This window comes from Notamacropus eugenii, chromosome 6 (genome assembly GCF_028372415.1).
Source record: "Notamacropus eugenii isolate mMacEug1 chromosome 6, mMacEug1.pri_v2, whole genome shotgun sequence".
Taxonomy (NCBI): Eukaryota; Metazoa; Chordata; class Mammalia; order Diprotodontia; family Macropodidae; genus Notamacropus; species Notamacropus eugenii.
In genome coordinates, this window is record NC_092877.1 from 87,774,828 (window position 1) to 87,801,143 (window position 26,316).

Below are 26,316 nucleotides of genomic sequence, written 5' to 3' on the forward strand. Positions count from 1 at the left end.
GCATGGCAGGGATTCCAAGTGGCAGATTTGTGGTACTAGTGCATTCTAGACATGGGGAAATACCTATGTAAAGATCCAGTTACACTAGATAGAATATTGTGTATATGGAACAGCAACCAGATGATTTTGCCTAGAAAGAAATAACTTCCATTTCCAAGGCAAATAATACCAAATAAAACTTCACAAATACATAGGAGGCAAAATGTGAATGAAGAATTACTTCAAGTCCTGTAGTTGTTTTGTGTATTTCTGACTTCCATGGGGAAGATGGATATGGTCAATTTCATATCAGGTTGCTAAAGAAAAAAGAGTCTGGGAAGATATGAGAGAAACTGAAAGTCTCCATCATGTCATCCATCCTGGCTTGATATACATTAGGGACTTTGAAGAACTTCCTTTTGAATGAGATTTAGGATGTTTCTTGGTTGAGCTGAGTTACTTTGCTCCCAGTAGAAGATTTCCTTCACTCTACATTGTCTGCTGTGTATTTCACTATGTATACTTTCTCTGGTGTCCCTTTTGCTACAAATTTAGATAAATGGTTTTCTTGACTAATTGCTAATTGTGTGTCCATTGTGGAACAGGTATTCAGTGGGATAAGAATAAAACATTGGATACAAACCTTAGGGTTCTCCTTCCAGCAATGAAACAGAGATTAAACTTTAGATTGAACCTGAAAATCATCATAGACTCATAATATTTAAGGGAGCGGATAGGATCCTAGACTAAGAGGACTGCAGAATCCCTCTAGTTCCAATTTCCTGTTTCCTCTCCTGACAGGAATGAAAGTCTCCCTTGGAAAAGGATGGAGGGAGAAGAGACTAGAAATTATGTTGCCTGCTTTCCAGTCATCCAACACCACTTCCCTGGTACTTGTGGAGAGCAGCCCTTACAATATGTGAGCTTCAATACCTCAGGTTTGGACATGCATATATTATCCTGAGAGGATATGGAAGGTTTCTAAGTAGGGGATTTTATAGTTGAATGAATGTTTTTGGTTTGTCTGGAGAGAAGAGAGACTGGAAGCAGGAAGACCAACTGACATGTGAGTTATAACTGTGTGAGTACTGTAGGAAAAAGCTGATAAGAGCCTGAAATAGGTCTCTGAAGTTGACTAGACTGACAAGACAAGTTCAAGCCTTCCCTGCCATGGTAGGACTTGTCAGACTTTGTGCTTCATTCTCATAAACTTTGAGAAATTAGTATCACCTACAAGCCCCATTTAAGCTTTTAATATAGATAAAAATAAGTACCATGTAAAATAACAGTGATTGCTTACATGAGAAAGATGCAAAAAAAAAAAATGCAACAGGAAACATAAAGGCAGAAAGGTTAATTGATCTACTTGTAAAATTCTTGTAAGTAGAAACCCTGCAGGGGATGACTTTAATTACCTTCTAGGTATTTACTAAATGTTTGCTCAATTTATTAGCATCAGTATTTGAGAGATTCATTTGTAACTGCAAGGAGTGTCACTTGGATACCAAAGGCCACCAACTTATAATTAAAGCTTTGGCAGGTCCTTCTAATGCAGAAAAGCTTCAAGTTCAGACATTGCAATGGGCTATATGTATACTTGTTGGCTGAAGATCAGCTTAGTCAAATTCAGAGTGACTTGATTACCAGATGGTTGACCACAAAGTAATGAGTTTTGTCAACCTTAGTTTCTCAGAAAATCTCAAAGACCATCTACTATGGCACTGGGTAGTTAGATGTGATAAGTAGCATCAGTACCCACACTGATACAATCATAACACTTTGAAGTAGCATTGCCAGCAAACCAATTTGGGCAAATAATTAATTGCTAAAATTGCAACTTTTCAGGACTCAAACAGAACTCAGAGATCACCTACTCCAAATAAGGCTGAAGTTGGATACACCCATTGCCATCACCCCATTCAATGCAAACTTTGGTAAATGACCAGTCAGCTTCTGTCAGAAGGATCTTTAGTGAAAGATAATCTATAATATTCCCATCTGCAATCTTCCTCCTCCCCCAAGATAGGCAGCTAGATTGCACAGTGGATAGAGCACCACTGGAATGAGAGTTGAGAAGAACTGATTCTATTGCTGCCTCACATATGTATCATCCGTGTGACCCTGAGCAAGTGGCTTAACCCCTGCCTCATTTGCCTCATCTGTAAAATAGAGATAAGAGCAACTACCTCTCAGGCTTATGAGGATAAAATGAGTTAATATTTATAAAGTGCTTTGAAATTGTAAAGTATTATATGAATGCTAACCAATTATTATTTGGAACAACTCCAAAATATCATGAAGATTTTTCTTCAATCAGATTTAAATCTACCAATTTTTCCTGGACTTGCCCTTAGGGGCCACAAAGACCAAATGTACACCAAACCTAATCACACTCAGTCTGATATCTGAAGGCAAAATCATCTATGCAGTGTTAGATATAGCTTACTTAATACTGCTACTTTATGTAGAAAGGTTACTTGCAGATAATCAAAAAATGTAAACTTTAACACATCTCAGAACAAATTTTGGGTCTTAATAAATTCTAAAATAAATAGAATTTAAGTTAATAAGGTTATACTATGATTTCAATTCACTTCACCGTGCATTTTTCTTGGAGTAAATATTAAATTTGTTGTTGTTTTTAATCATGATATCAATAGCAAGTCTCATTTTTTTTCTGGCCACTTTCTAGTAGAGTAATGAAATGGTCAAAAATACAGAGAACCAGAGGTGTGTGAGGAGAAGCAAAGGTTAGAGATAATGAGCAAACTGGCTTGTCATACCCTGAGTAATTGATGGTGAAACAAACACTACAGTTGGAGCAAGGGAAGATATCATTAACCTTGACCTTATTTTAAAAAGAATCCATGTGGATCACAGAACTATCACATGACTTATTCATTAAAATGTGGATTATCACCTTCAAAAGAGAGGGAAGCACAATTTAGGTCTTAGTCATTAATAAAGTATTATTATAAGTGTCATATAATGAAATAGTGAGGAAACCTCACAGAAGTGAATTGTGAAATATTTCTTGACTCAGAAGTAATAAGTTCTAAAGTTGGAAAGTTGCTACAAGTAAAAGGGGTACATGGTGTTACTGAAACAGATTTTAACTATTTTTGTATTTTTATCCTTATATATCTAAACATCTCATCATCCTTGAAATTTAATAATAAAGTGAAATAATATTTGTGAAGTGTTTAGCACAATGCCTGGTACATAATGGGAACTATATAAATGCTTATTCCTTTCCCACTCCTCTCTTAAAAACAACTGGGAAATTAGTGAAGGCTGTGTTCATGAGACAATAAAAAAATTATATGAATAGGAGATATCGTCTAGGAATGCAGTGTGATGGAAACACCAGGGCACCAATACTGGAGTCTAAGGACCTAGCTCCAAATAATTCCCACCCTTGACATTTCTTATATGTATGACCTTAAGCATATGATTAACCTCCCCAAGCATCAATTCCCTTATCTGTAAAATAAGTAGGTGAGATTTGACAGCTTCTGAAAGTACTTGCACATGTATCTATGACCCTATGAGTAATACAAGGGATCTGATGGAGAAAGAATGTCACTCTCCAATGGAACATTTTTCCAGTCACATAATTTTGTGACATCTGATTTACAATCAGATCTTCATTCTACTTTACCTTACATATCCAATCAGTTTCCAGGTCTTATTGGTTCTGTCTTCATGACATCTTTCACAATCATCTCTTCCTCTGTACTCATACAAACATTTCCTCAGTTGATGCTCTTATTATATCTCATCTGTATCATTGCAATAGTTTTTGTCAAGTCCTGAACTGGTCAAAGCTATGAATTGAGGAATAAAGTGTCTTTAACTGTGATAACAGGGTAGCAAACCTACAACCCTAGCCAATGTCTAATGGATTTCGCAACCAAAGAGATCCATGAAAAAAAAAATCTATAGCTTTAGGAGAAGAGGCCGAAGAGATAGGGGGAGGAGGTGATGTGAGGTAGTAAAGTCCTGGCCACTGAATTCCAGCCTCTTTCAGCAACCAGAGTAACGAGAACCATTTCATTTTGGCTATTTCGCCTTTCACACCATGAATTCCAATGGAAAGGGATAAGGACTTTATATGCCTAGATCCAGCTTGAGCTGGTTTCTCCCTCAAGACAAGATCTCAGCATGGGACTTAAGATCTGACTCAGCTCAACCTAATCAACACTATCTTTCCAGGAAGACCACTAACATTCTGATGTTGCTAGGATCATTCAGGGATTGCCAGGTAACATCTTATCTCGTATTAACAATTTCTGTCCTTATAATAACAGTTTTCTTTCACTTCTTAAGTCTCTCCTCCCATACCTGTTCCAGAGAGTTAAAAAATGAAGGTTGTTAAAATATAGGTTCAGTCATGAAATTCCCTACTCAAGAGCTATCATTACTTACTTGTTGCCTGTAATTATATATCTATGTGTATATGCATATATGTGTATATATATGTGTGTGTGTGTGTGTGTGTGTGTGTGTGTGTGTGTGTATGTTTGATATATTTGATCTAGTTAACTCTTAAAGACTTCACCTATTTCCAACCTATTACAGACCTTTACAGATCACCACAATCTCCATCCTACTTTCCTCCATGCATGATATCTCCCCCATGATATCTGCCTTTATGCACTCACTGTTCCTCACACCAAGGATGATGTTCCACTCCACCTCTTGGAATACCAAGAACCCTATTAATTGTCCAAGTGCTACCTTGTATTTAGGACTCTCTTTATCCCAACAATTGGTAATGCTTTCTCAACTTTTCTCCATGTTACTTCATATTTTCTTTTTAAAGAGTTTTAATTTACTTTGCTGCTGTCAAGTTGTTTCCTTTTTGTAGAATATGTTCTTCAAGGGAAGGGAGGAAGGAAAGAAACAAGCATTTATTAAGAGCAAAACACTGGCTCCAAGGAGAAATTCAACATAGTAGAAAGGCATAGGTCGCACAGTAGGATGTCTCATGTTGGGAAGGATAAAGTGGTGGTAGGATACACCATGATGAGAAGGCCTCAGGTGCTCAGGGAAGTTTCAAAAGAGACAGTCTAGTTTTAAAATCTAAAATTCAAGAATAGATTGGGGAGGGTAAGGCTCTTATTTTTGTTTTTGTATCCCCAACATTTGGCACAATGACCAGAACATAGTTAAGTGTTATTAAGTAATATTTGTTTCCCTCATTAGATTATAAAATTCTTGTGAATAGGGATTATTTCATTATTTGAGAAGTAACCGACACAGAGATCAATAAATATTTGATAATTGATAAACTTGAATGAAATGAATTAATTTATGTCCCTAAAGTAGGCACATGTCAGCCCACACAAGCAAACTCTAATAGTAAATTGATCAGTTTCAATGTGAGTCATCCGACTGATATAAACTCTTGTTTGGGAATAAGATTGGCAACATGGATGCATAATTGGTTCTGCCATACTATTGGAATGGCTCTACCTAATACATCCTACTAGGTAGTATTCATCTAATTCCATATTTTCCACTGCTTTTATTACCAATTGTAGATCACTAATCAATGGACAAATGATGTTACTATAAAGAGATTTTCCTCTTTAATTTATGGAAATTCACTTCATTATTTTGCACTCATGCTTTTTTATATCTATCATCCATATGTGTGCACCCTTCCTCCCCCAGAGTTATTTCCCTAACTCCCACTGCATTAGTAATTTGGGTCCCCAGAATATTCTGCCTTCTTGCCTCTGATGAATTTGTATTTCTGGTACTACATTTCATGAGGCCTAATCCAGTGTGTTCCTTATTGATGACTAGCCAGCCAGACTTAATTCACATTTAAAAAAGGGGTATAGTGAAGAAAAGTAAGAACAATTGGTTTAAAAGCACCCTCTCAGAAGTCTAGGGCACATTCTTCCACAAATGCATACCAATTCCAAAGGAAAGTATACTCCTATGGCAAAGAAGCAATATGCTGCTCTTAGAGAGATTGAAGTCCTTCCTTTGTAGAGTCATCATGGAGTTTTCCTAAAGTGTTCCTCTTTCTTAGGCTCTTAATTACACAGGTTAGTGCTCTCGTAGAGCTCTCAAACTATTTTGTCTTTATCATGTCACTCAGTAACCAGTGTGGACACTGCCATCAGCCACTGCCATTCCAGGGTAATGAAGAGAGGCAGCTGGTACAAATAGACTTCAGCATCTTTCCAATGATGCAAAAAGGATGGCACTGAAGAAATGTATGATGGACAAAAAAGAACAGGTGGTCTATGCATGTGATCAGAATGATTAAAAAGGTATAGTAAAAGTGTACTGTTCGCCAGGGAATAAATTAGAAAAGAAAGGATGACTTTTCTCATATTAGACGATTATTCCAAAGAAAATTTGTGAGGAGAACAAGGAGAAGCATGGATGAGATGTAATCATAGGTACATAGAGAATAGGGACCAAGTATTCAGACATGCCTTGGGGGAACTTTCACATTGGTTTTATGCCTTCTTTTCAGGGAAGTTCTATACACTTAGGAGAAAGGCCAATGGGAATTATATACACACTTGCATTGGTAATTTCAGTCTATAGAAGGAATACTCATCAACCTGTTGAAATATTTTCTTGTTCATGCCCAAATACCTACTTACATATTCTATACATGTATGGCAATGTAATCAAAAAACTCTATTGCTTTTCATTATTATTCACATATACACCAACATTAATATGTTGCTGTAGAAAGAAGACTATTGAGTTTGGGTTTTGAATTCCAGCTCCTTTGCTTACTCTATGTATGTCCTCAAGCTTTAATTTTAACTATGAAACTCAGTTCCTTCATTTGTTCCAATAGATGGTAGAGTGAACTACATGATATTAAAAGTACCTTCCAGCTCTAAAACTTCAGATCCTATGAAATCATGAGTCAATGACTTCAAAGTCCTTTCTCTGCTACCCACATAGACTCCTGGTCCAGGCCCTAGGTCAGCCTCTCTGAGCCTCATTTTACTTGCTTGTAAAAGAAAGGGTGTGGACTTAATTAACATTCATAATCCTCTTAGCACTAAAATTCTCTTAAATCGTATAGTTAAAAGACTGGTAAATCCACAGATAAAATTTTGTTGTTCAGTCATTTCTGACTTTCTGTGACCCCATTTGGGGTTTCCTTTGCAAAGATATGAGATTTGTTTGCCATTTCCTTCTTCAGTTCATTTTATAGATGAATAAAGTCAAACAGGATTAAGTGACTTGCCCATGATCACCCAGCTAGTACAATTCTGAGGTTAGATTTATACTCAGAAAAGAGACTTCCTGAATCTAGGCTTGGCCCCCTGTGCCACCTAGCTACCCAAAGACCTGAATTTGAATTCTGGCTTCCTTAGTTGCTACTTGTATGAATTTGCCCAAGTCTCATTCTGAGCCTGTTTTCTCATAGGTAAAATGAGGAAAGGTGAACTAGAAGGTCTCTGTAAACTCTTTGATTCCCAGGATAAAAGTGTGTCAATCTGATTTGGTAGTGACGATGCTGAAAGAACCATGCCACAGCCCAAGGGCTTCAATAATGTAGACACAGTTCTAAACTCCAAGTTAGTCAGCTGCCTTCGCTTGACCTGAGCCATGCTATGTATTAATTCAAGATGGTCTAGCAGCAGCTGCTATTTGTTAGCAGGGCACAGTTTTACTACATCATTGGAATTTGTGCTTCAGAAATTCCAGAATGTTGCTCCTGAGTAATCTGATTAGAGTTGGGCCACTTCAGTTCACCAAACAGGAGAGGCTTAGGTATCCCACTGTCATTCACTGTCCTCCAATTTCAAGCCCAGTGAATCTATTTTGCTGCTACATTACTTAATTGCCAAAAGACTATCTTAGCTTTATTCCCATAGGTCCCAAATATTTTACCTTCCGTTCTATCCTCACCTATTTTATGTTTGCTTATTTGATCCCAATGCCCATTTCATCTCCCTCCCTTGAAATTTCAAGTTCTCTAAAACAATCCATATCATTCCCCTACTTCAAATCCTGTTTTAAGAAGTATCTATTTCCTTTGTTTTATTTTTTCCCCTGACAAAATATGCTAAACTTCGATCACTTGTTAGTTTGCATTCTTTCTTCACTATGATATTATAATATTTGAATTTACACTTAGAAAATAGCATAATCTTAAGAGTTGAAAGGGATCTTAGAAGTTAGACCTGTCAGATCAATGTACATTTCTTAAGGACTTGCTTACTACGTACAAGGTACTGTGATATGGATGTGATGGTGGCAACACTATGTACTTAACCTCAGGGAACTTACTCTCTAATGGGGAGGAACATAATACATATATACTTCAGGGGAAAAAATGTTGCACCTAAAGGTAGAACTAGGTATAACTAGGATATACTTCTAGCTCTAACAGTAGATTTGTGAGAGGGAAAAATTTGTTTTGATCGATTTCTATGAGGCTCAGAATCCTTATCAAAAAATCAAGGATGACATCACTTATATTAACTTCACAGACTGGTTTTTAGAAAAGTTTGTCATGAACCTTCAAGTACTATATAAAATATAGGTAGAAAAGTAGATGGAAAGTTGATTACAAAAAACCTTAAATATTAGCCTAAAGCAGCTGTGGGGAACCTGCAGCGTCAAGGCAACAAGGAGTCCTCTACATTTTCAAGTGTGGTCCTCTAAATGAATCCAAACTCCACAAACCAATCCCCTTAATAAAAGGATTTGTTCTACCATACTGCCATTATGCTCTGTGTGAACTTCTGAGCTTCCTTCTGCCCTCGTCTCTATTTTAAAATATTTCATTGATGTACTTTCTTTCCATTTATTTTTTGTAATACCACTAACAAAACCTTTTCACTCCTCTTCACAATTCTCCATTCCACAAAATAAAAGAAAAAAACTCATTCGTTGAAACAAATTTTTACAGCTAGGCAAAACAAACATTGGTTGGCAGCTCACATGCATTCTTTAGAAAACTGTTTGTTAATTTCTTTTGACCATCTATTGGGGAATGACTTATTTTATATGATCATATATATCTGGTCATATATTAATATATATGATGATATACTGTAAAAATTCCATAGATATGTATGTGTGTATGTGTACTCATACATACATACTGTGTGTGTGTATATAAACATATACCTTGGTTATCAGATTTTCATCAGAAAAATTTCCCCCACTTAAATGTTTCCTATATTATTCTATTTTTTGCAAAAACATTACTGTTCTGATCAAAATAGCTCATTTTGTCTATAATGGTTGTTTTTCTACTTTTTGCTCAAGAACTTCCTTCTATCCATTGCTACAAAAGAGCATCTGTTCTCCTCTAATTGGTTCCTGTTATGACCTTTCATATTTAAGCCATGTATCCATTTACAGATTGTTATGGTACATAGAATGAGATACTGATTAAGCCTCATTTCTCTTAGATTGTTTTACAATTTTCCAAACACTTTTTTCCTAATATTGTCCTTCCTTAAACTGTATTGGTGTTCTTGGTATTTTTGAACATTTATGCTATGTTCATTTGCTTTGCAGTCTTACCTGTTTAATATGTTCCATTAAACAACTCTTTAAAATTTTCTAACATATAATTATTTTGATAATTATTGCTTTGTAGTATATAGGACTAAGATTTGCTACTTTTCCATAAAACCAACTATTGGTTTTATTTATTAATTCAATAGTTTTCTTAATTTCAATTTTATTAATCTCTCCTTTGGTTTTCAGTATTTCTAATTTGGTATTTACTTGGGGATTTTCAATTTGTTCTTTTTCTAGCTTTTTCAACTGCAAGCCTAAGTCATTGATCTCCTCTTTCTCTGTTTTATTTATGTAAGCATTCAGGGATATAAAACTTCCCCTAATAACTGCTTTTGCAGTATCCCATAAGTTTTGGTATGTTGTCTCACTATTGTCATTCTCTCGAATGAAATTGTTGATTGTTTCTACGATTTCTTCTTTAACCCAACCCTTCTTTAGAATTAGATTATTTAGTTTCCAATTGATTTTTGGTTTCTCTTTCCATGGCCTTTTATTACATGTAATTTTTAATGCATTATGATCTGAAAAGGATGCATTGATTATCTCTACCTTTCTGCACTGGATTGTGAGATTTTTATGTCCTAGTACATGGTCAATTTTTGTAAATGCTCCATGTACCGCTGAGAAAAAAGTATATTCCTTTCTATTCCCATTTAATTTTCTCCAAAGATCTATCATATCTACCTTATCCAGAGTTTTATTTACCTCCTTAACCTCTTTCTTGTTTATTTTGAGGTTGGATTTATCGAGTTCAGAGAGGGGGAGGTTGAGGTCCCCCACTAGTATAGTTTTGCTATCAATTTCTTCCTTCAACTCCCCCAACCTCTCCTCTAAGAATCTGGATGCTATACCACTTGGAGCATACAAGTTTAGTAATGATATTGCTTCATTGTCTATGGTGCCTTTTAGCAGGATATAGTTTCCATCCCTATCCCTTTTGATTAGATCTATTTTTGCTTTTGCTTTGTCTGAGATTAGGATTGCTACTCCTGCCTTTCTTACATGAGCTGAAGCAAAATATATTCTGCTCCATCCTTTGACCTTTATCCTATGTGTATCCCCCCATTTCAAATGTGTTTCTTGTAAGCAGCATATTGTTGGATTATGGCTTTTAATCCATTCTGCTATCCATCTCCGTTTTATGGGAGAGTTCATCTCATTCACATTCACAGTTATGATTACAATCTGTGTATTTCCCTCCACCCTCTTTCCCACCATTTGTGCTTTTAACTCTCCCGTCTCCCTTCCCCTCCTCAATAGTATTCACTTTTCTCCCCCTCCTCCTGCAGCCTTCCCCTCCTTCTTTTGACCCCCCTCCCTTTTAGTCCCCTTTACTCTTATTGCTTCTTTCCTCCCTTTTAGCCACCCTCCCCTTTCTTCCTCCTTCCCCTCCTAGTACCTATAGAGCTAGTTAGGCTTATCTACTTAAGATTATTGTTCCCTCCTTTGAACAAATCAGATGAGAGTACCTCTCAAACAATGCTCATCTCCCTCCCCTCCTTCCCTCTACTATAGTTTTGTACTTCTTCCTGTGATATAATTTGCCATTTTCTGCTTCCCCCTTTCCACACCTCCTATTACATTCCCTTCTCATACTTAAATCATATTTTTGACATGACATCATTTACTTTATGCCCGTTCCCTCTACATATATCCCTTTTATCATAATAGCTGCACAGTTCTCAAGATTAACAGGTATCATCTTCCCTTATAGGGAGGTAAACAGTTTGCCCTAATTGAGTAGCAAGTTTTTGTTTTTGTTTTTTCCCCTCTGTTTACCTTTTTATGATTCTCTGGAGACCTGCATTTGAAGATCAAATTGTCTATTGAGTTCTGGTGTTTTGGTCAGGAAGCTCTAGAAATCCCTTATTTCGTTGAATGACTTTCTCCTTGCCTGAAATGTTATGCTGAACTTTGCTGGGTAGTTGATCCTTGGTTGAAGTCCCAACTCCTTTGCCTTACGGAATATTGGGTTCCAATTCTTTCGATCTTTTAATATAGAAGCTGCAAGGTCCTGTGTGATCCTGACTGTGTGTCCTTGATATTTGAATTGTTTCTTTCTGGCTGCTTGTAGTATTTTCTCCTTCACTTGATAGCTCTGGAATTTGGCAACTCTATTTCTTGGGGTTTTGAGTTTGGGATCCCTTTCGGGAGGGGAACGGTGGATTCTTTCGATGACTATTTTTCCCTCTGAGTCTAGTACTTCTGGACAGTTTTCCTTGATGATTTCCTGGAAGATATTGTCCAGACTCTTTTCTTCATCATGGGTTTCTGGCAGGCCAATAATTCTTAGATTTTCTCTCCTGGATCTATTTTCCAGGTCAGTTGTTTTTCCAATTAAATATTTTACATTTTCTTCTATCTTTTCATTCTTTAGATTTTGTTTGACTGATTCTTGTTGCCTCATTGAGTCATTAGTTTCTACTTGCCCAATTCTAATCTTCATCGTAGTGTTTTCTTCAGTTAGCTTTTCCATCTCCTTTTCCATCTGACCAATTTTTCCCTTTAAGGAGCTATATTCTCCATTTAATTTTTGTACTTCTTTTTCCATTCGACCAATTTTCCCAGTTAGGTTTTGGGTTTCCTTTTCCATCTGATCAATTTTCCCAATTAGGTTTTGGGTTTCCTTTTCCATTTGATTAGCTCTTCCTTTTAGGGAATTATTCTCTCCAGTTAATTTTTGAACTTCCTTTTCCATTTCTTCAATTTTCTTTTTCAGGGTGATGTTCTCATCAGTGAATTCTTTTTTTATAGTTTTAAAATCATTGGCCAGTTTTTCTTTTATATCCTTCTTCAGACGTTCCAGGTAATCTAGTTGTGCTTGCGAGAAATTCATAGTCCCATCTGAGGTTTCAGATGGAAGTACAGTCTCAGCTCTAACCTCTTTGGTGTTTGTGTTTTGGTCCTTCTCCCCACAGAAAGATTCTATGGTTTTTTCACTTTTCGTCTGCTTTTTCCGATTCATGATGTTGGCTGAGTGTTGTAGCTTTTGGTTCTTTCAGTCAGAAGGTACAGATCTTTAAGGTGAGCTGATGTGTGTCTAGGCTAAAAGCAGGCTTTTGTTTTTTGTTTCCCTGATCAACCCTGGGGTTAGCTTGTTAGGTATGTGGGAGGGGTGGTCTGTCCTCAGGATATCTCCTCAGCTGACTTGAGGCAAAGGCAAGGTCAGGGGATGGTGATCCCAGCTTCCCTATTGTCTTCCCTTTTCCCCTGGAGGGCTGGGGCACGCCTAGAAGCTAACGCGTGTTCCCGCCCCTCCTGGGACTCGTCTCCCGGCTCTGAGGCTTGCCTGGGTCTCAGTGCGAATTTTCTCTGCCCTGGGTCATCTGTCCCTCCAGCCATCTCTGCTACCATAGGAAGAATCCCCCTTTGCCACTTTTCCAGCCTCTGGTGTTATGAGACCACCCACCCCCTTCTGCTGTTCCTGCTGATCCAGGATTAATCTGGGGAAGAATTTTATGGTTCCCTCAAGGTCATCAGGGGGGAGGAGAGAGCACTTAGTGATCACTCTGCCATCTTCCTGGAAGTTCAAGTAGTGACCCACCGAAGTCCGTCTTCAGGCTGAAGATTTCAAGGGCTGCTGCGCTGATGTCTGGCACTCAGCGGCTCTCACCGGCTCGGCCTGGCTTATCTCCTGCTCCGCTGGTCTCGCCCGCCACTCTCGGGCTCCTCTGGTCCCCTCCGCCCTGCCGCGCCGACCGCGCTGCGCTGTGCGCCGGGGTCTTACCCCCGCGGAACAGATCCCTCCCGTGGACCCTCCGGTCCAGCCTGGGCTCCGAATCCGTCAAAGTCCATCACCCACTGGATTCTACACCTCCAAAGTCTGGTCAGACTCTCCCCCCGGAGATATCCAGAGGAGTTTTTCCAGGAGCTTAGGTGAGTCGTTGCTTTCACTCCGCCATCTTGGCTCCACCCCCCGATTTGCTACTTTTCCTTACTTCACATCATTCTTTTAAAATCCTGAACTTGTCTTTCATCAAATGAACTGTTTCTTTATCTGTTTCTATAAAATTATCCTCTGATAGTTTTATTTATATGGCACATAATTCATAAATTAATTTAAAAAGTGTTATTTTATTCCATATATATATATATATATAGGAGAGAGTGGGAGAGAGAAGAAGAAGAAGAACAAGAAGAACAAGAAGAGTAGAAGAAAAAGAAGAAGAAAGAAGAAGAAGAGAAGAAGAAGAATAAGAAGAAGAAGAAGAGAAGAAGAAGAACAAGAAGAAGAAGAAGAGAAGAAGAAGAACAAGAAGAAGAAGAAGAGAAGAAGAAGAACAAGAAGAAGAAGAAGAAGAAGAAAAAGAAGAAGAAGAAGAAGAAAAGATAGAAGAGGGCATGTCTAAAACAGAGCAATGATAAGAGATTTGTATTCCATGAGTAACTTTAGTGAAGCATGTCTAAATGAGAAGCCAAGGAAGTCTGGGCAGAAAGGTAATCATAGAGAAACAGGTGAACTTTTCTTTTCTTCCATAAAAGAGAAAAGATAAAGGAATAAAGGTATAAAGATGAGTGGCAGAGTGACACAGGTGGAAAGAAATCAATGCAGGTTGCTTAAAACCAGTTATTGAACCAGAATTTGATAGCAATCACCAGAATGACTGATTAATTCAAATTAATTCAAATAGTAGCAGAAAACACCCAAGGATTTTTGACGTTACAAGTATTAGTGTTTGGACTTGGCTGTAGGCGTCTGTAGATATGCCAAGGGAACTGATAACAACTGAAAATACCTGCAGCAAGATGATTTAAAGATTTTCTTTAAATAAATGAAATTCAGGGTTTATTTAATTTTAGATAAAAAATCTTGCTTTAGTAACAGATGCATCACTTTTACAACATCTTTTAACCTTTTAATTTTCTAATTATGCTTTATCTTAGAGACTACAGAAATTTGTAATTTTGCTGTTAATAGAAATATAGTTTGTATAATACCCTAAAGTGCTTGCTGCATGTTTTGAAACTGTTAAAAATATTAAAATATTAAAAATATAAAAAAGGAAGAAAAACTTTGGGGTCAATTTACATTGTAAGCATAATGTTTTCAAAGAAAACTTTGTCTCCAATGGGTTTGCTTTGCCAATGCTTTCTGATGATAAAATAAAAGTAACCATCGTAGATATCTCTTGCTGATCCAATTCTATAGAAATAAAGAAGGCTAAACAGTTTTATAGCCATTCAAGCTGATCTATCTCTGGATGCAGCATTGAAAAAATATGTCTTCAGATTTTGCAAAGGACACAATGGCCTTCCTTAATTACTTTTTCCTTTACTTTGACAATGTATCATGGAGCACTGTGATGCTTAGGCAGCAGAAGATAATTCTCAACTGCTGATGAAAAGCTTTGTCTATTTGCACATTTTCCCTGGTGGAGGCTGGTTCCTGACCTGTATTCTCCAAGTTTATCTTTAGTCTGTAATAGTGTGATGACTCTGCATAGCAGTTCATAATCTTTGGCATGTCTTCTTACTTGTGCACTTTTAGGGCATGAGCATCCATAAACATAGCTTCCATATATCTGTTTCAAGGACTTTTGATTTATTACTAAGCTGTTTCTCTGAGGACCAGGAATATGTTCTAAAGGAAGCTGCCAAATCCTTGTTGCATATTCAAGTACTGGTGCACAAAATAGATTGAGGAAGATCAGAATTGTTTATGTAAAATTGCCTCACTATGCTGATAAAGGCAAAAAAAAATACCGTTCTAATTTTAGTTAAATCAGCTCTCACTGGGATATGTACCCCTATATAATCTGCATATAGGTCTTACGTTACTCAAGTATGATCAAGAAACCACTACTTTTCCCTCCTATTCTTCAGTAACTACAGGCATAGTTCCTGTATTAGTGTAGCTCAAAATAAAAGTGCTCAGTAAGGATGCCATTAATACATTATAACCAAACTTTGCAATAATCCTGCAGGAATTTGATGAAACTTCATTCAATAACACAGAGTGCAAATCGTAACTTGTTGCTAGGCCTCTATTGGGCCATGTAATATTTTTAACTGATATTACAGTCTGCAAAACAACTCCACCCTCTAAAAGTTAATTTGAAACTTGTAGAATAACATCAAACTCAGAAGTTTAAAAAAAAAAGAAAGAAAAAGGAGGAGTAAAGGAGAGGAATAAAGGAAAACAAATCGGTCAATAAGCATTTATTAGGGGTTCACTATATGTCACCGTGATAAGTACTGAGGATATATAAACGAAGTAAAAGGTAGTCCCAAGAGTGGGGAAGAGCCAGAAAAAAAATACTTAGAACCAAGAAATAGAATATCTTACTAGTGAAATAGAAGGAGAACTGTGTCACTGGAAAAGAGTGAATTTGATTTGGGGTCAGTGGGCTTGGGCTAAATTCTTAGCTCTTCTGTTTACTATGTGTGTGATTTTGAGCAAGTCACTTCACATCATTGGGCCTTGGCTTTCTCATATCTAAAATGTTAAACAAGTTGAACTCCACATTTACTCCCAGAACAAAATCTATGACTGGTGGATGGGCACTATAGGAGGGACAGAAAATGGACGATTAGAGTTCACATAGTACTTGGATATTTATTGAACCTGCTTCCAGGTATACACAATTATTCTCTGATTATTTCTGGCTCACTAACCACATGGTAGAAACAAAAATAATCATAAAATTACCTGTATACTCTGAATTGGAGAGCAATGTCCTCTATCATATAGGCCTTTTACCCAACATTCCAGGACGTAATCCCCACTGACTAATACAACCTTCATCTGTCCAGCTCCATATACTAAAATACTAAGGGAAGAAAGTTAAGCAAAGTATTTCATTTGTCATTAAAGTATCTTTGAGCACCAAACAAATGGTGAAGTAGATAAGCATAGAAGACCTTCAAATCTAAAACCCCAATATATTGTGGTCATTCAGTTCTTGAAAAAGAAGGGGAAAATCTCTGGCTGGCAATGCGCATAAAGATGAAACTGTGAGTTTCAAACCAACAAAACTATTGAGAAAGTAGAACAGACAAGAAATAAGGGGAAAGAAGAGTAACATCCATTACCTGGACAAATCCACAATGTGGGATGAGTTTTCAGGGTTATTCTCTGAGTGCCCCATAGCTAAATTTTACTTTACTATTTCAAATTTAAAATAATGATCCTAGATTAGGAATCCAACCACAATTTGACAGGAGCACAAATGAAATGTCCTTGTAAATTGCCAACAACTCTCAACATAAGACAATTTTGCATTTGTTGACAGCACCATCGTATTTTTTTTCTTTTGCAGCAATAAATAAATAAATAAATGCTTGGATTATGAAGATAATAGACTTCGAGATGAATGGGACCTTTGAAGTCATTTAATATAACTCCCTCATTTTTTAGATGAGACAAGTGAATACTAGAGAGGTTAAAGTGATTTGTCCAAGGTCACATAGGTAAATGGCAGATGCAGACAGTAATCAAACTAGGGTCCTTTGACTATAAATACTCCCAGTCCAACACTCCTATCACTGGAATTCCAATGTGTCTATATAAAATATGAATGATCAATATCCCCTGACACTGCTAGAAGCAGTAATCAGAATATCTTGTTTCTGTGCTTTTTCATTTTGACTTCACCTCCATTTTGAGTAGTAATTTCTCAAATTATTTTGTGCTACTATGAACTATCAGCAAAATCATCTGTGTGATTGTGAAGAACAGTTTTCAATCAAGCCATGGTACGCTCATTATTTTCAGACCTTTGCAAGGTTGCCATAGTATCCACACGACAGACAATTTCTCCTTTGCTGTCATCCAAATAATGCAGCAACACTAAATAAAGACTAATGCAGTTTCAATAAAATGACGGAATGCCACCCTCTTTCAGAAGCCATGTCAGTATTGCCAAGATATTCTAGGTTAAGCATATCGTATACAAAAGAAGGTTGTCTTAGAACAGATCTTGTTAATGAAGAAATAGCACTTGTAGCCTGTTTCCTAATGACTTTAATTTTACAGTTGATGTAGATTTTCCACCAGATAAAAAGATGGAAGAAGAACGTAACATTTCTGTCAGCCCATTTGCTGGCAAAGCATAAAGACCACTAAAATGGAGGGTGTTGAGTAAGCATGTTTGGGATTAGGGTTTAAACTTTTCTGCTATTAGTTAATTAGATTGTTACTTGGTTGGGCTTATTGTTGTCTTAGAGCATGGAAACAGATGAAATTTCTTTATCACTAGGGCATAATTCTAATTTGGAAATACTTAAGGTGTTGGGAGGATTGAAAAAAAGGTGACGGGCCCCCATTTTGTTGGTCACATGACCCAGATATGATCCTAAAAAGATGCTTGTAGATCAGTATTTTTGAAATCATAAATCAATCGATTTCATGGACAAAGAATTAGTCATCAGTTGCCAAAAATAGGAAAATGAGTAAGGAAGACCTGAATTAAAATATGATCTCAGAAACGTATTAGCTGTGTGGAAAAGTCCCTTAACCCTGCTTGCCTTAATTTCCTCATTTGTAAAATGAGTTGAAGGAAATGGCAAACCACAATACCTTTGCCAACAGAAAACCACAAAATGGTCACAGAGAGTTGAAGAGTACTGAAAATGACTAAGCAATAAATGAAGACTTTAGGAGAATTTGATACTCCACAAACAGTAGAAAGGAAGCTGACGGAGGGGAAATCAATAGGCTTAAATGAATAACTTGGTGGAAAGCTTAGAAGTGATGAGCTTTTCCTGTGAAGTGCATACAGGGCAGCAGATGCAAAGCGGAGTTAACCGGGGAAAGCCTCTGTGAATTTAGCTAGGTTAGTCCTTGGATAGCAATCTTCCACCAAGATTGCATCCTGAACTTTACTATTTTGCTACAACCTGCTACAACTGACATTTCACTTATAAGAGCCTCCAAACATCCTTGAATCATTTCCAGGTGATTATGAGGCACAAAAGTCTGGTATTTCAGAACTGATTTTTTTTCTGATTAGTCTTCATTTTCCCTTGCCCCCTTAGCATTGTAGATTTTAGGTTTCTCTGGTGTTTAGATCATTAATGGAATCATGTGTTGAATCATAAAAAGAAACCTTTGATTTCTCAGGTCATGGTCAAGTAGTGAATGATCTCCAAATAAGCACTAAGCTGCCAGAGTTACTCTTTGATGCAGACATCCATTTTAATTGGCCTGTTTTCATATTTTGGATTTTTGTTTAACACAAAAATATTTGAAGCAAGTCATACATGACAAATTCCTTTGAGGATAAAGAGATTCTAATGAGCTTATCTAATAAGTATCTTGCCTGAATTTCTCTTTTTTTTCGGAATGCAGCAGGCCACAGTAGAAGTGACTGAGGAAAGCCCAGGAATCCTTATAGAGCTGGACTGAAGACTGGGAGGAAGCAGAGTGTGATAGTGAATGTAGAAGACTTGCTCCCTTTCCATAGCATACAGATGTCATGCATTTACTGAAAGTTATAAAGAATATAAAAAAAGCAATTTGCTTACATGATGATTATGGGGAAAATTTGCTTATGCTCACCAAAAGTATTTACTACTATAATGGAAGAGATTAGGTAGTCTTTGCGATATTTAATTTACCCCAAATGTTTCTTTTAAAGATGACATCATGTCAGTTGTGCCAAACCTCAAAGTATTTTGGTAGCCAAGAGTCATTCAAAGGGGCTTAATTTGTCTGTCTACATGTCAAAGGACCAAATGGATGAGACTTTTGCACAGAGGTCATTGTTCATTGTTCGTTCTTGAAGAAGACCGATGACTTCATAGGTCATATCTTCTCTTTTAATTTTAATTTATTAGAACTTTAGAAATAGAACAATCATTTCCACAACAGTAGAATAAGAAAAAAAAAGATGGTTGTACATGAAACTGGAAATCTATTATGTGCAACTTACTATTCCTTTTAAATATATAATAAAGTTATTTAAATTTCCTTTTTTTTTTCTTTTTATCTTCACCCTGCTCAGAGATGGCTACCATTAAATGTAAGTATGTATGTATGTGTATGTCTGTGTGTGCATGTGTGTGTGTACATGAACTTATGTAAAACCATTCTATACATATTTCTGTTATTTGTTCTTTTTCTGGTTAGTCCTTGGAGTGTAGGTAACATCTTCTTTCATATGACATTTGCAGTAAATTGGTTATTTATAAAAGTCAAAATGATTTAGTCACTAAAAGTTGTTCTTAAACAACATTCTCTTGATTTTGATCATTTTTCTCATCATTATTTTGTGCAAGTCTATTCACATTTTTCTACATCATTGAGTTTTTCTTTTCTTGTAGCAGAGAAGTATTCCATTATGGTCATAAACAACTGCTTGTTCAGCCATTCCCCAAATGATGCACATTCCCATAATTTATATTCTTTGCCACAACAAAGAAAATACTTTAGAACATATAGGATCTTTCCCTTTTTCCCTAATCATCTTGAGAAACAGATCTAGTAGTGGCATTGCTGGATCAAAGGTATAAACAGCTTAATAATTTTAGGCCTAATTCCAGACTGCTCTCCAAAATGGTTAGATCAACAGTTTGATCCACAGTGAAATATCTTAAAGCATTTGCCAAGATAGTATAAAAATGGATGCATGATCTAGATACAAAGAGAGATATCACAAGGATATTTGAGAAGATGGAACATATTACCTAGGAGACTTATGGATAAGTGAACAAGTAATGAATGAATAAGAAATAGAGAGCAGTGTGAAGTATGAATGGGATATTTTTTCTCACTTTAAATTTTAAAAAATGTTTGTAAAAATGAAAATAACCAAGATTAGAAGAGAAGCAGAAAACTTGAGGGGGGAATTTATAGTTTCTCTGATAAAGAGAATCTTTATCTCAAATATAAACCTCAAATATCTCAAACATATTTGTCCAATAGAACTTTGTAAAATCTATAAGTATATGCCTGATTCCCCAGTTGATAAATGGTTAAAGGATATGAACAGGAAGTTTTCTGATGAAGAAACCAAAACAGTTTATAGTTATATGAAAAAATGCTCTAAATCATTATTGGTTAGAGAAATGCAAATTAAAACAACTTTGAGATATCATTTTAGAACTATCACATTGGCTAAAATGATTGAAGGGGAAAGTAACAAATGTTGGAGGGGATATGGAAAAATGGGACTCAGATGATGTCTTCACAGGCATGTGAATTGGATTTAACTGAGGCAAAGTTTTGAAAAGTTGTCAGCCTCTCTCTTCCTGAGTCACTGAAGTCCAGTGGCAGGACAAAAGTCAAGTAAACTGGTGATAACTCATCATACAGCGTATGATCTTGGTGTCTCCTATGTCTGACTAAACTCTAAGGATTCCACAGCACCTGCTTCAACTTTCTTCATGGGTGTTGGAATAAATTGTTGTCATCCACCCATTACACTAGAGAAAATTGTCACATGCTTGGGGTAGACAATCCTCTAACTCACCAATAGGTTTCAGGTCTGTCAGTTACCTTCAACCTGGTTGAGCCTATCGACTGAGAGTTTACCAGGGTGTGACCACTGTTTATGTTACAGCTTCTTGCAATTGTGAGAGTTGAGTGAAGGTGAACACCAAAGGTGGATGAGCATCCGTGAAAAGGGCTTCATGAGGCCTCCCACCAGAGCTGCTAGTCCTTCCTGAACACCCTAAGAGCTTGTCCAAAAATACATATGTCTAGGACATATAATACAGGTGTACAGTGAGTAAAAGCCAGAGCTAAAAAGAAAAGAAGGATAGGCCACATTGCTTTTGGGAGATTTTCAAGCATTTTGACTGGATCTAAGTTTATCATAACAGCAAAGACCTAGGTTTTCAGCGTAACAGTCTTTCTTTTAAGAGATGGACTGACTGCTTTGAAAGAAGACCTAAAACCCAGCAATTATACTTCTTCCCAGCACAAGAAGATAGGACTTTTACTGTGGCAATTTCGAACTAGAGGGCAGACTTTTTCAGAACTGCAGAAACTTTTAAAATCTCTCCAGAGAGGGACAAGTGAAGCATTGCAAGGAGAAGTTAGTGGCAGATAGTGGCAGCAAGAACAGTTAGTGGTGGAATCAACCACAGCACAAACAGATAAGAGAACTCTTCCTAAAAATTACCCCAAGTTTTGTAGAGCCTAAAGTCTTTTACTTTTCCTGACACAGCTCAGTTTATTGGGAAGACAGAGCAAGACATTAACTTAATTCTAGCTTCTTAGAGAAACTACTAGGAGTAATGGTGAATCTACTTCACTTTCTGCAGTGAGCAGTCAGTAAGGTCAACAGCTAAGGACTTCTTTGTTTCTTAAAAGTTTTGCTTACTTGCTATTTACATTTTTAGCAGTGCTTTGCCAGACAGAGATAAGATGATTCTAACTACATTCTGAGTTTGTATTTTTGCAATAGACAGTATAAGAGAAAGAAGGGAAAGCTATATAATTAGGCTAAATTCAACTGAGTGGGAGATCATCCTCCCATCTTGGTAATCACCATTTTGCCTGGGGGCTCAGAACATTTTATGAATTCTATCTGTAATTCTATCCGCAATTTTGTTTTCCTTTACTGAGAAAGGAAACTGCATGGAAGTAGAATGGGTGTCATCATCCTAGTCTAAAAATTTTACTTATTAATCTCTTTATATTCTAGATAATTAGTTATTTTGTAGCAAAAGCTATTTTTTCTCTTACCTAAAGAAGAAAGAAAAGTATACTCTGAAAGTACCATGTTAATTCAGGGCAATGTGGAGAGTTAGTACTTCCCTTCTCAAGTGGATTAACTTTTTATTAGAATTCTCCACTACGACCTGTCCATCTTTGGTAACCCTGCATGACACAGCTCATAGTTTTAAAGAGAATAATGATGAACTGCTATCACTTATTTAAAATAAAGTTATGTTTTTCTTTCTGTTCTTATACACCTATTATGTAAGCCATCATCATTTAACCTGCATTTAAGCCTGAATATTTCTATCATATTGACTTTATTGATTATTAATGTGATTATATTTTGCTTTCCAAATTTTTAAAATGCTTCTTGTCTCATCATTTATGAGTTTTATGTACCAATGCAAGATCAGTTTTTGCAAAGTTATCATTGGTGATAAAAAAAAGGCCAAATAGGTAATCACAAAATCAAACCTGTCTTTTTCCATAATTCTATTAACTTCTATCTTTTTATTCTTCTTTATATTTCTGTTATACTTGTCTGATGCAAAAGATGGCCATTAAATCTGATTATTACCTTCCTATGTATTAATTACCTTTTTATGTCAGCTTTTCATCTAAATCATTAAATATTAATTTATTTGATTCATTAATATTTAATATTTATATTCATTTCATGATGATAATGTCATCATTCTATTTCTCTTAATAGCTTTTTTTTAATTTTGCTATTGCCTTATCTGTTATAGTTAAATGCAACCTCTTCATTTAAAAAAATCAGATGGTGTTAAATAAATTTTGTTCTAGCCTCTCATGTCTTCTCTGTGTCTTTATATTTTAAATGTGTTTGAGTATAATTATATTTCTGAATTCTGTTAAGTAATGCACTCTGCAAGTTCTTTATGTTTTATGGATTATTTTAGTTCAGTAAACATTGAAGTTTATATTTGTTAAAATACCTCTTCCAATGATTTTAGCTGTGTTACCTTCTAAATTAATAAATACTAGATGCCCACTGATAACAATGGTAGATTGTTTTGCTTGAATAGTCTTTCCCCAGTCTTGTTTCTCTTACATAGACTCATCTCTTTCCATCTTTTACACAACCCATATCTCCATCTTCTTGATGATACTTTTAAATACAGACACATGAATATCTATATGTATGTATGTGTGTATGAGGTTTATTTGCTTCCCTTGATTCATCCAGAGAAGGATATGACTCCTAATCTTTCTTTTAACTCCACTTTGTTCAAATGAATTTAACCATTGGCACGCTGATTCCTAAAAATACTAATTCCTTTCTTTCTCCTTCCATAGTTCCATTTTTAGGATATTTTTGTCTGATTTACTTTTGGGAATTAAGCCATATATCATCCTCTCCCCTTTCGTTCCTTCTACTTTTTTCCGTCTCTGTTAAACATTTAGTTCTATGATATCTCTTTTACCTTTTTCTAGCTCTTTTTGCTTACTTAGTTTTCAAAATTCACTTACTTAGCTTTTGTTTCTTACAAAGGATAAATGAAAGTCTGTGATCCTGTTCAAAATTCACATTTTTAAAGAGATCATGGTTTTAGATCTGGAAGGGGTCTTAACGTCATTTCTTCTAATCCCCTGGTTTTATATATGAAGACTAGGAGGCCTGTAGTGGTCAACTGACTTGCCTAGTAAGTGGAGAGTAGTGGTAGTAAGTGGACAGCTGAGAATTGAAACTAAGCACCTGATTCCACCTCAAGTAATCTTTCTACTGTATAATATTATCTGTGAATTATTTCTCATATCTTTGTATATTGGTTGTAACTTACTTGTTCAGAACATAAATAAGGACCATTTCCCTTTCCATTCCAAAGATGTTATCAGTGCAAGATAATGAATGTGGAATGTTTAAGTTTCTCAGTAGGAGAACATGAAAGCTCTTGATGGATTGAAATATTCCTCTCCTACAAATCCACCAAGCTACACAGTAAATGGAAGGAAGAAATAAAACACAACAGTGATTTGTTTCATTATTTGTCTGTTGTTATTACAATGTTCTCTTTAATAGGTGATAGTCATTTTTTTACTGGAAAATTCTTGTTTTCCCAATTAGAAATACTTTGTTGATAAGACTTCACACTGCCTTATTTTAAACTCAGTAGTTTTGTTAAAATGAATGAAGAATTCAGTAGCATCAGGCTACTACCACATGATTATTAGAAAGCAGAACACTGTGACTTTGTCCTTTGATTAAATTATAAAAAGAACCATGTCTTGGGAACTTGAAGATCATTAAAATATTTTATATGGACCTTAGTCCTACAGATTGTAAAAGTTGATTCTATAATAGTGGTAGTAGTGGCAGTAGTGGTAATAGTAGTAGTAGTAGTAGTAGTAATAGTAGCAGTAGTAGTAGTAGTGGTGGTGGTAGTAGTAGTTGTGATGGTAGTAGTAGTAGTAGTAGTAGTAGTAGTAGTAGTAGTAGTAGTAGCAACTGAAAAGGATAATGGTGTGAAGGGGGAAATGAATGACTTACTGAATAAGAAAGAAAATTATCTACAAAAGTATATTGTTTCTATTGATGTTTTTTTCTGCCTTTGGTTGTTTTTATTTTTTTCTTTTGGGTTTTTTTGTTTGTTTGTTTCTTTTGGTTTGTTGTTTTATTTGGGGGGTAATAGGCTTTCTGATTTCTATGGCATATTTTGAAATTTGACTTAAGAAGATTGTGCATAAAGTTACAATTACTTTTACCCAAAATCTTGAATCCCTAATGTTAGTTAACCTCTCCTAATCTGGTAGATAGGAGTCTTTTTTATTTTTCTATGAATGCCTTACTTTGATATTTTACCATCATATAAACGTGGCCCTAAGTTTTTGAAGTTTATACTAATTAAAATCAAGTTCTGAAAGTTTTCTACCAACTAGGAAATACTTTAAGTAGAGACCAAGACATAGACTATGTGGCATTTTGGGTAATATATTTATCAAAGAAAAAAATAATATGGAATGAGAAGGCATAGAAAGGCTAAGGTATAAATTGATATATCAAGTATTCTTAGCTATGAAGTCACAACTCCATCCCTGTGTCAAAATAAAGAAGAGTATTTGTAAGCATGGAAAGTCAGTGTTTTGATTAGGCTGCACTCATCAATGCCTGTGGGTCTTGCATTGTATAACAGTTTCACTTATCTTTATCACACGGGTTGGCCAAGGAAGATTCTACCAGGTCTGGAATAAATTTAGTTAAGTTTCAACTATTAATATTTTATACTGAATATTTACTCTCTGAGAACTTTAATTGTGCTGATTTTTAAATGACTGCATTCATCAATGAATGGTACTAGAGAATTACTCATTAAACTTTATCATCTGGGTTAATAACAGGATAGTTTCAAATGCCAACTAACCAGTGTCCTGACTGCATTTAGACAACTGATTTGAAAATGCTTCCCCATTACGTAGCCTGTGTGGAGTAAAGTTCATTTTTTTCCTATATGATATAACACTTGCCATTTTAAGTCTCTTAAAGTATTCATGATATATGAGTGAGATTTAAGAGTAGGCTATAAGGCTTAAGCTTTTTACATTTCTTAATATTAAGCTTTTTTTTATGTTCTGATGTTCTCTCCTGACCCTGCCTTTACATTGGTATCATTCAATATCACAATATATGGTGAATTTCCTTGGAGGATTTTTAAAAGTTCTTAGTAGTTTCTCTGCTTCCTCATCATCTCAATAAGAGATGGTCCATTCACCTTAGTGGATGAATAAATTCAAATAATGTCATTTAGACAATGCCTCACACAGTTGCTGGAGCATCATCAGCTCAAACTTAGTAAAAATCATATTGTAATAGAACAACTTGCTCAACAACTTTTCCTATGTTATCTTGGTAACAATGTTTGTGTAGCAAATACTTGTGGGTGGCACCAATTATGCTTAAAAACATTTCCCTGCCCATTAAGAGTGAATTTCACAATGAATTAAAATGTACACACCAATACCCCCTACACACACATATACACACCCACACACATAATATTACTATCAGATTGTTGGATATTAGATGTATGAGGCAATAAAAACTGGTTTGAATATGTTAGCTTAGACAAAATGTCAACGTTCATAAAAATAATTTTAATGTGAACATCCAATAGTATTATATGGTAAAAAAACTGAACTTTGAGTCAGGAGATTTTAATTTGAGATCCTCTTCTACCATT